The sequence below is a fragment of the Helianthus annuus genome, chromosome 5 (assembly GCF_002127325.2).
Source record: "Helianthus annuus cultivar XRQ/B chromosome 5, HanXRQr2.0-SUNRISE, whole genome shotgun sequence".
Lineage (NCBI taxonomy): Eukaryota > Viridiplantae > Streptophyta > Magnoliopsida > Asterales > Asteraceae > Helianthus > Helianthus annuus.
In genome coordinates, this window is record NC_035437.2 from 11,509,653 (window position 1) to 11,521,067 (window position 11,415).

The window sequence follows — 11,415 nt, forward strand, 5'->3', positions numbered from 1 at the left end:
GAAAGCCTAATTAACCCCTTAGGTTTAGGCTCACTTGCCATCACTTGCTTGGGCCGACCCATCGGCTCAGACCAAACTGAAATTACGCCAACAGTGATAAACGTTTTGACGGGATATGTTCGTCATCTCACTCTACCATGTCTGATATAACACGGCAAACTGATATGACACAAACATGTGTATGCGTACATTGTATATTATAGGTGATATGTTTAAAGAAATAAAGCCCGTTTAAGCATGGACAACTTTACCGTATAAGAAAAAAAGGATATTGGATTTAAATAATGACAACTTTCATCGATTGCCAATAACACTCTCAACTTTCGATTTGTACACCAGCACTCTCAACTTATTTTCTTCTAGCACTCCCTAACTAACTAAAACCTATCCCAGTTAGTTTTTGTTGATGCGGCCTTTTTGCTGACGTGGCAGCCGACGTGGCATTTTTCGATGACATGGCAGCTGACGTGACATTTTTTGATAACGTGCCAGCTGACGTGGCATTTTGCGATGACGTGGTATCTGATATCAGCTAACTGGGTTAGGTTCAGTTAGTTAGGGAGTGTCAGGGGAAGATAAATTGAAAGTTGAGAGTGCTGCAGTACAAATCAAAAGTTGGAAGTAAAAGTTAAAGTTATTTAAATACAATATAACAAAAACAATACTTTAACCCTTCCAAGTTTTCAAGGTTTGATAAGAGGTGTGACTAAAAACTTCATGTAGTAGATTCAAGGTGAATTTAAGAGATAATAAATAATTGACTTTTGGCAATATGGTGTGAATTCGATCATCTATGTATATTTTCATGCATTTTAATTTCTCCGGTTGTATGTATTTAAGCGAGAACGATAAAATAGCACCCACTATTTCGTCTCTAGCGATAATGTAGTTAAAAATTTAAGAAATAAAAATACCTATTTACTGAGTATGATGATGATGATGATGGTACTAGTAGGATTCCCGCGCACTTCGTTGCGGGCCTTTGGTCAATATTAGTCTGGTTCATTACAGTGCCAGTATGATACCGACAATCGACATAGCAATAATTGCCGATTGATACGTTTTTTACATCGATTGAAAATCCATAAAAACGAGTACCGGTACCTGTGTTGTTTGGTCAGTATCGGCCCATTACGATACCGGTATCGTATAGACACTCGATATAGCTTACGATACCAAACAATACTTTATTGCGAATATTACTTTGTGTTCAATGAATTTTATACCGCCACCTCAAGAATTAAAACCGGTACCGGTGTTGCTCGGTCGATATCGATTCAATTCGTTACAGTACCAGTATTGTTACGATACAAATTGGTATCCTTTAATATGTTTAAGGTTAAAAGTAAATATAATAAAATAAATATACTACAAAAGCTATTTATTATTAAAAAAATAAACTTACTATTCATAAAGCCTTTCTAATCACTCGGCATAGCAGTCGTTGCCAATGGACACGTTTTTTATATCGATTGAAAACCCATAAAAACGAATACCCGTACCAGTACCGGTGTTGTTTGATCGGTATCGGTCCGTTATGATACCAAAAAAATACTATTGTGAATATTACTTTGTGTTTAATGAATTTTATATGACCACGCCGAGTAGTAAAACCGTCACCGGTGTTGTTCGGTCGATATCGGTTCAGTTCGTTACGGTACCAAAATAATATTCTTTAATATGTTTGAGGTAAAAAGTAAATTTAATAATAATCTATTATCATATTAAAATAATAAACATAATAAAAAAATATATATTATTGATGTATTGCAAAATACATTTATTTCTGTTGGATAGTTTTATAGTTTTTGAGTAAGTTTGTGTCGTTTTGTTGTGAGTTTTGTATACTACGTAGTTGTATGTGCTTTTACAAGGGGTTTGTGTGTAGAGGAACAAAAAATGAGCTAAAACGAGCACACAGGAGAATGTTTGAGCTTAGTGAAGGATTCTCATGAAATGGAAATGGATATTTAAGAATATGAGATGATAGAGAATTGAATTGTGAAGACGTAGGCGAAAATGATGAAGAAAACAGAGTTAAAACAAAGAAGTTATGACGAAAACCGTTTTCCGGATACACCGCATCACCATAAGACCAACTAGCCTAGCCTGCGACCATTTACCCCCAACCCGCCCACTGGTGCTTGCATCAACTCGCAACCTTGCGTGTTCTACACGGCATCACCATATGACTATGTGATCATTCACAATTCATCATACTTCGTCTCCTTAGTTTCACATTACAACCCTTCCCCATCATCCAATCATGGTAATACCAATTATTTATCATTCACTTTGTTTAATTAATATAAATACCATATTCGCGTTAAGTTATCACCTTTTTCCATCTTCACCTTATCTTTAAACCATGAATAATACCAATAATTCATCATTTGGAGCGTGTAAAAAATCAAATTAACCGACCCATAACCAAATAAACCGATAAACCGACCAGAAATAACCAAACTAAATAAAAACCGGTGGGTCGGTTAATTATTTTTTCTGAAAACCGAAAGTAGCGGGTCAGTTATGGCTATCAATGTTTCCATGGCCACTATTACCAAACCGAGTTGACATGTAATAAAATCGTTGTCGGATTTTTGACTTTTCACTACTTTTTTAATACTTGATGTTTTTGTTAAACGTTCGTTTGAATTTACGGGTCATATACTCATATCATATAGTTTTGGTTGAACGTTTGTTTGATATATAGATTATATCATATCGTTTTGAATGAATATTCGGTAATAATCGCTATTAACATTACATATTATATGTATTTTTCAATGCTAATTAATATATAAAATTGTGTAAAAAGGCAAAACCGACCCTGCACACCTCTACTATTTTTATCTTTTTAACACAAATAATATTTATTTCATATAGATAAATATTAAAAATTATTATTTATTATAATAAAACATTACCTAATCTAACAAACACGAACACAAACAAGGCGTGTTCCGTGTTCGTATTCGACCGTTTAACGTTAACTAAACAAATGAATGAACAATATATTTCAATATTGTATAACCAAATTATTATATAACTAAATTTTATTAGTAAATCTTAAATATTACATAATTAAAATTAACTTAATAATTTTCATAAAAAAAATAAAAGTTATTACTATAAAAAGAAGAAACAAAAAAAAATATGATTGGTTAACAACAAATATATTCGTTTTGAAACATTGCATCATAACAAATTCGTTTTGATTGATCAAGAAAAGGAGAACATTTCACATGAAATTATGAAAAAAAAAATCTAATATTTGTGGACGTTTTATATTTCATTAAAATCAACCACAATATTCTAAAAAAAATGCCGAGAAGTTCATACGGATTTTTCAGTATGCTAACACAAAGTTTTGTAAATATTCTAAGCACTTTTTAGATGCAATTTGATGTAAGATTAAATATATTACGTATTAATATTTAATCTATAGCCATCTTAATCATTTACATTATAGAGATCAAAATATATTAGAACCTATTATTTAATTAGTTGGTAATTGTTGATGGACCATATTACCCTTAGTAACTAATTAGGTTTCCTCCTGGGTGCTTATATAAGGAGAGTTATGTGGAGGTTTTAGGGGTTACTCAGTTACACAATTCACACACCCCATAAGTCACAACATCATCACGAAACCTCCTCTCCATAACCAATACCCTTTTCGGTTTCTAAGTTCCCATCATCAGTCAGCACCCTAAGGAGGAACCATATCAAGATGACAGGCATGTCGAACTCCCTCACTGGATTCTCCTCTGCCCTATCTGCTGTGACAGGTATGATTCATATGTTTTCCTTCATGCACAAACAGAACTGAACCAACATGTGGTATCAGAGCATATGTTGATTAGTCAGTTTTGTTTTCGTATCCATAATTCTGTGATTGAAACTTGGAAAATGTTTTTTTTTTGCAACTTTCAAAACCATCACAGCCGGTTTCGAGTCATGAAGATCGACTCGAAATCATGATTTTCGGGAAAAGATTAATGATATGTTCATTCGGAATTAACTTGTTTATGTTTAGCCGAAATCTGTTTAGAAAAAAAAAACTATTAAAATTCAGGTTTCGGGTTCCAGAATTTATGTTTCATGTTTTAGGGTTCATCATGTTCTTGAGAAAATTCGAAGTATTCTGTTATGATTTGGAATATGATTTGGATTATTAAGTGTTTTTCCTGGTTTTAATCTATTTTGTCCTTTAAATTTTTTAGAAAACTGTTAAAAAGATAAAGAGATTGAAATTTCGAAATCTGTTGACAAAATTAGATCAGCTTAAAACAGGAAAGAATATCTCTTAATCCCTTAGATTTCGAATTTTCGGTTATGATATCACAATTAACAGCTGTTAGCGAGGTTGCTACTCGCAACCACGAGGTTGCTACTCGAGACCATGAGGTTGCTACTCGCAACCATAACGTCATCACTCGCAACCATGAGGTTGCTACTCGCAACCATAACGTCATCACTCGCAACCATGAGGTTGCTACTCGCAACCATAACGTCATCACTCGCAACCATGAGGTTGCTACTCGCAACCATTACGTCATTACTCGAGACCATGAGGTTGCGACTCGCAACCATAACGTGATTAGTCGAGACCGTAGTTGCGACTCGCAACCATAACGTGATTAGTCGAGACCGTAGTTGCGACTCGCAACCATAACGTCATTAGTCGAGACCGTAGTTGCGACTCGAAATCTCATTATTGCGACTCGATCCGCGCTAACGGGTAGTTTGCTATTAAATAAATGGTTTTGTAATTTACTTAGTTAATTAATCAGAATAAGATAATGTAATGTTTTACAAAACCAGAATAGCTTAACTTGAATGAGCTTTTGATATATCATTTCTGGCCAAAGCTGACTTGATACATCTACTTATCATTCAAGTATTACGAAAGCTATGCTAAGAGTGCATCATAAGCATGAATGTTTTAATATCTGGCTAAAGCTGATTTAATTCTTTCATAGATGGCATACTTAGCAAGTGCATAACTAAAGTGATTGTTTCAATTTCTGGCCAAAGCTGATTTGTTACAACCACTTTGCACATATGCTTAAATGATTACACTTCTGTCCAAAGCTGTTTTGTCTTCGTTTAAGTAGAATTTTTTTTTTTAGTTAAGTCTATTATTTTGATGTTAGTAATAGACATTATCACAGCTTCATTATGTAAAATGGTCATTATTTTGCCTGCCTTAGTTTAACGTGCCCATAGATCACATTAGTTTTTCTTCCTTAGTATCATAACTTGCTCATCTTATTTCCACTATCAGCACCCAACTGCGGGATTCCACCTTTGACTGGTGATAACTTTGCTGCATGGAAGGATGCTCTCATGCTTACTCTCGGATTGCTTGATTTTGATTATGCTCTAAGAGAGAAAAAGCCAGCGGACCTTACCACTCAAAGTACTGCTGCTGAGCAGTTAACTCATGAAAAGTGGACTAGGTGTAACCGCATGTCTCTCATGTTTATGAAGCAATCCATAAGCAATGCAATCAGGGGAGCTATTCCTGATTCTGAAGATGCTAAAACCTATTTGGAACATGTGGAGGCGCTGTTCAAAGGGACGTCTAAGGCGCACGCTAGTACTCTTATTCTTAAGCTGGTGACAACTAAGTATGATGGGAGGAGCGGCATTCGCGAGTATATCATGATGATGAATGACATGGCCAATAAGCTGAAGGGGCTGGAAATGGAAATCAGTGATGGTTTCCTTGTTCATTTCATCATTACTTCGCTTCCTTTTTCTTTTGAAGCATTCAAGATCAACTACAACACTCAGAAGGAAAAGTGGACGATGAGTGAGCTGGTCGCTATGTGCGTACAGGAGGAGGAGCGCATGAGGATGGATCGCACTACTGATGTTGCCAATTTCACTACCTCAAATCCTAAGAAAAGGAAGCACAATTATCAGAGGAAGGATGCTTCTAAAGTCCATAAGTCTAATCCTAACCCTAATGCAAGTGCACCTTCCAGCTCTAAGAACTCCTTAGGCAGTATCCGCTGCAAGTTCTGTAAAAAGACAGGACACATGCAGAAGGAATGCCCTGACTTTAAGGAGTGGCTGGCTAAGAAAGGTAACGATTATTTTATGATACTTGAGTCCTATAATTTAAGTGTTCCTGCTAATTCTTGGTGGTTTGATTCTGGTTCTATGGTTCATGTTACCAATTCTACTCAGGGATTCCTTTCAATCCGAAAGCTGGAAAGAAACCAAAGAACGCTTAAGGTTGGGGATGATCGAGAATTAGAAGTGAAGGCCATTGGAACATTACAATTAGTTATGAAAACTGGTTTATGTATTAAACTTTATGATACCTTATATGTTCCTAAGGTAACTCGGAACCTTGTATCAGGACCAAAGTTAGACATGGACGGTTTTATTGTTTCCCATGGTCATCGCAAACTCTCTATCCATTATGATTCTGTTCTTTATGGTACTGGTGTTCTGGATGGAGGTCTCTATAGATTAGAACTAGATGATGGCTTTTCCAAATCTTTGTTGTCATATAACATTAATGAATCACTCACAAAGATGGAAGAGAAACGAGACTTAGAGACTTCATCCATGTTGTGGCATCAGCGTTTAGGCCACATTTCAAAAGAGCGATTAAATCGTCTCGTAAAGGATGAAGTCTTACCTCCTCTCGATTTCTCTGACTTTGGAACATGTGTCAAATGTCTTAAAGGTAAAATGACATTAGCGAATAAGAAAGGTGCCACTAGGAGCTCTAATTTATTAGAACTCATTCACACTGACATTAGTGGTCCCTACCAAATCGCTGGCATAACAGGACATACTTCATTTATCACTTTTATTGATGATTATTCTCGTTACATGTACTTGTATCTTATTAAGGAGAAATCTGAATCTCTTACAACTTTTAAAGATTATAAGGCTGAAGTTGAAAAGCAATTAGATCGTCAGATTAAAGTTGTGAGATCAGATAGAGGCGGTGAGTATTATGGAAGACATACTGATGTGGGTCAAGCTCCTGGTCCATTTTATGAGTTTTGTAAGGGCCAGGGGATTGTGAACCAATACACCATGCCTGGTACACCTCAGCAGAACGGTGTCGCTGAAAGAAGAAACCGTACCCTTATGAACATGGTGCGCAGTATGTTAGCCAACACTAACTTACCATTATTCCTCTGGACTGAAGCGTTAAAAGCAGCTGTTCATATACTCAATAGAGTTCCTTCTAAGTCTGTCCCTAAAACTCCTTATGAACTTTGGACAGGAAGGAAACCGAGTCTTAAATATATGAAAGTATGGGGCTGCATTGCTGAAGCAAAACTTTACAATCCTTTCCTAAGGAAACTTGACCCTAAGACAGTTACCTGTTTCTTTATCGGGTATCCTGAGAACTCTAAGGGTTATCGTTTCTATTGTCCTTCCCATGTCACCCGTATTGTTGAAACCAAGCGTGCTGCGTTCCTGGAGAATTTCAAGGACAGTGGGAGCAGTACCAACCCTTACGAAGAATTGCAAGAAGTACAAGACGCGGGGGGGAGAGACTCGTCGCTTACCATTACTCCGATTACACCTCTTGTACCCAATGCAACTATTGTTCCTGAAGCTACTGCACCAACTGCAAATTTACCTCTACAATCAGAACCCATTATACCTCATGACTAAGGCACATCAAACGCTCAAAACCAAGACAACGCTGACCCTGATAATCTACTCAGGAGGTCATCCAGGCAAAGAAGGCCTCCTAATTGGGATGATTATGTTACCTACCTGACTGAAATGGATCCCGGAAAGCTCAATGATCCTATCTCTTACAATGAAGCCATTAGCAGTGATCAGTCTTCTGAATGGAATAAAGCAATGATTGATGAGCTTGAATCCATGAAGAAAAATGACGTTTGGGATTTGGTAGAATTACCCAACGGAGTCAAACCCGTAGGATGCAAATGGGTGTTCAAAACAAAACTGGATCCGAATGGCAACGTTGAACGCTACAAAGCAAGATTGGTTGCAAAGGGCTACACTCAGAAAGAGGGAATTGATTATCAAGAGACGTTTTCACCTGTCTCTCGTAAAGATTCATTAAGGATCGTCATGGCCCTAGTAGCTCATTTCGATTTAGAGCTGCATCAGATGGACGTTAAAACCGCTTTCCTTAACGGAGATTTGGACGAAGATGTTTACATGAAGCAACCTGAAGGCTTTGAGCCTGAAGGTCAGGAGCATCTAGTCTGTAAGCTGAAGAAATCCATTTACGGGTTAAAACAAGCATCACGTCAGTGGTACCTCAAGTTTGATGAAGTCATGAAGAAGCAAGGTTTTATGAAGAATCAAGTGGATCAATGCACCTACCTCAAGATGAGTGGGAGCAACTTTACTATACTTGTCCTTTACGTTGATGACATTCTATTGGCAAGTAATAGTTTAGACATGTTGCATGAGTCGAAGCGGTTACTCTCGCATAACTTCGACATGAAGGATCTCGGAGATGCATCTTACGTCATTGGCATCGAAATTCACCGAGACAGACACAAAGGGATCTTAGGATTGTCCCAAAGGGCCTACATAGATCGTGTCCTTACACGATATAACATGCAACAGTGCAAACCCTCCGTCGCTCCAGTAGTTAAGGGAGATGTTTTCGGTTCGTTTCAGTGTCCGACAACAGAGGTTGAGAAGGAGCAAATGAGCCAGATACCTTATGCGTCAGTAGTCGGGAGCTTGATGTATGCTCAAGTCTGTACTCGTCCAGATATCGCTTATATTGCTGGAATGCTAGGCCGTTATCAGACTAATCCTGGCTTAGATCACTGGAAAGCAGCTAAGAAGGTACTTCGATATCTGCAAGGGACGAAAGACTATAAGCTGACTTATAGAAGAAGTGATCATTTAGAAGTGGTGGGCTATTCTGATTCTGACTTTGCCAAATGCAAAGATGACAAGAAATCCACTTCGGGCTATATCTTTATGTTAGCAGGCGGCCCTATCTCTTGGAAGAGTCATAAGCAACAGTTGACTACAACTTCCACAATGATGGCAGAGTACATTGCTGTCTATAACGCAACCTGTCATGGAATGTTGATTAGAAACCTGGTCACTGGACTCAAAATTGTTAATTCCATTTCTAGACCATTGAAGCTTTACTGTGATAATTCAGCTGCCGTTAGTTTCTCGAACAGTAACAGTTCGACTGGAGCTGGTTTATATCTCGATACAAAATATCTATTTGTACGTGAACGAGTTGAGGAAAATAATCTTTGTATCGAGTATATTAGTACTAAGGATATGCTTGCGGATCCGATGACTAAAGGTCTCCCTCCTAAGGTTTACGAAGAACATGTTCGGAATATGGGATTATGTAAAGACCTTATTTGAGCATATTGTACTAACTTATGTTTTATGTTTAATGAAATTTCCTCAAAGTTTGATTTTGTATGTCTGTTAGAATATGTTCAACCGGTATAATGGCATATAGACAAATAAAAGTTACAAATCAAACAAAGGGCTTACGCGTATTTTGATCATGATGATTAGGTTTTAAATTAAGGCTATAGTATGATTAATGGGGGTCCTGAGTCGCATAATGATTCAACGGCTGTATTTTTCTGCTATAGTACTTGTTTAAGGCTAAAATGAGTGTTAACTCCTGATCAGGCTTATCTAATACTCATAGTAAATGATTACTCGGCTAAGTGGGAGAATGTAAGATTAAATATATTACGTATTAATATTTAATCTATAGCCATCTTAATCATTTACATTATAGAGATCAAAATATATTAGAACCTATTATTTAATTAGTTGGTAATTGTTGATGGACCATATTACCCTTAGTAACTAATTAGGTTTCCTCCTGGGTGCTTATATAAGGAGAGTTATGTAGAGGTTTTAGGGGTTACTCAGTTACACAATTCACACACCCCATAAGTCACAACATCATCACGAAACCTCCTCTCCATAACCGATACCCTTTTCGGTTTCTAAGTTCCCATCATCAGTCAGCACCCTAAGGAGGAACCAGATCAAGATGACAGGCATGTCGAACTCCCTCACTGGATTCTCCTCTGCCCTATCTGCTGTGACAGGTATGATTCATATGTTTTCCTTCATGCACAAACAGAACTGAACCAACATTTGATACATAGAAAAACATAGGGGCAAGCATATGTACATCATCTAAAACTTAGTTAACCCTCTTTATATATCAAGCATCTAAGCTAATGTTTTTCATACTCATTAACAAAAATACACACAAGCTGATTCATTTGTCATGTAACCATGTCAACCGACTCTCTCTCTCTCTCTCTTCCAATATGCATAGACAAGGTGTGATTAAATCTTTCCTATGTATAGACATGGTGATCAGATGCACTACCAAAAAGGACTTTCACTGACTGAATAATTCCGTTGAGAAAAATCGTCAGTGAGTTTCCAAAGGATAACCGATGGATATCGTCTTAACACACTTAAAAGATAAAGAATTTAACGTTTAACGTACCCATCGGGGATCCGACGGTGCTCAATCAGTGAAAAAAAAAAACAAAAATCACCCCAACTAGCTTTATTTAGGTTTGATTCTTGAACACCTGTCTGGTACAGGTTATCTATGAAAATCCAATGGAAATACATCTATAATCGGGCACTTTCCCAACACACTCTTCCATAAACAACTAACTTTGCAGACCTTACTCCTACATTTTTCCGTTAACACAGAAGTCTATCGACACAAACTTCTATAATAACACTCTCACCTTCTTACTAAAATATATCCTCAACTTTTTACAAAAAAAATAGCAATCTTGAAAAATACTCGTCATAAATGGCAAGTTCTCATAATTTCAAAACGTGGAAGTACGTTGTTTGCGTGTTGTATGTACATCATTGGTCGAGAATACGACAACGAGTTAATATTGAAAACCATTGCAAGCAAGTTAGTTGGAATTGGTGGTCTCGGAATATTGTGTGTACATCATTGGTTAGAAGATTCCGCTAGAGTTGATGGTCTCAAAATGTGGATCCAGGTCCTATCCGTTAGTTCGAGCCATCGGAGTTCCTGGGTACATCCGGTATTGACGAGAAAGCATTGCCCTGATGTGTGTGTCTAGCCATCAGAGTTCCGCGTGTGCGCACATATAGAGATTAGGGAATATATACAAAGTACTATATTTATATATGCATAGTATGTATGTGTTTCTTTATTTTAAGTGTATGTGTTTGTATGTCCGTATCTTATAAGCAAGAAACATATGTTAGCCTTCAGATTTTGTATGTTTAATTGTATGTGTTTTATATGTTTGCATCTTCGTATGCATCTTTACTTTACTTTACCTGTACACGTATGTATGTATGTATGTATGTATGTATGTATGTATGTATGTATGTATGTATGTATGTATGTATGTATGTATGTATGTATGTATG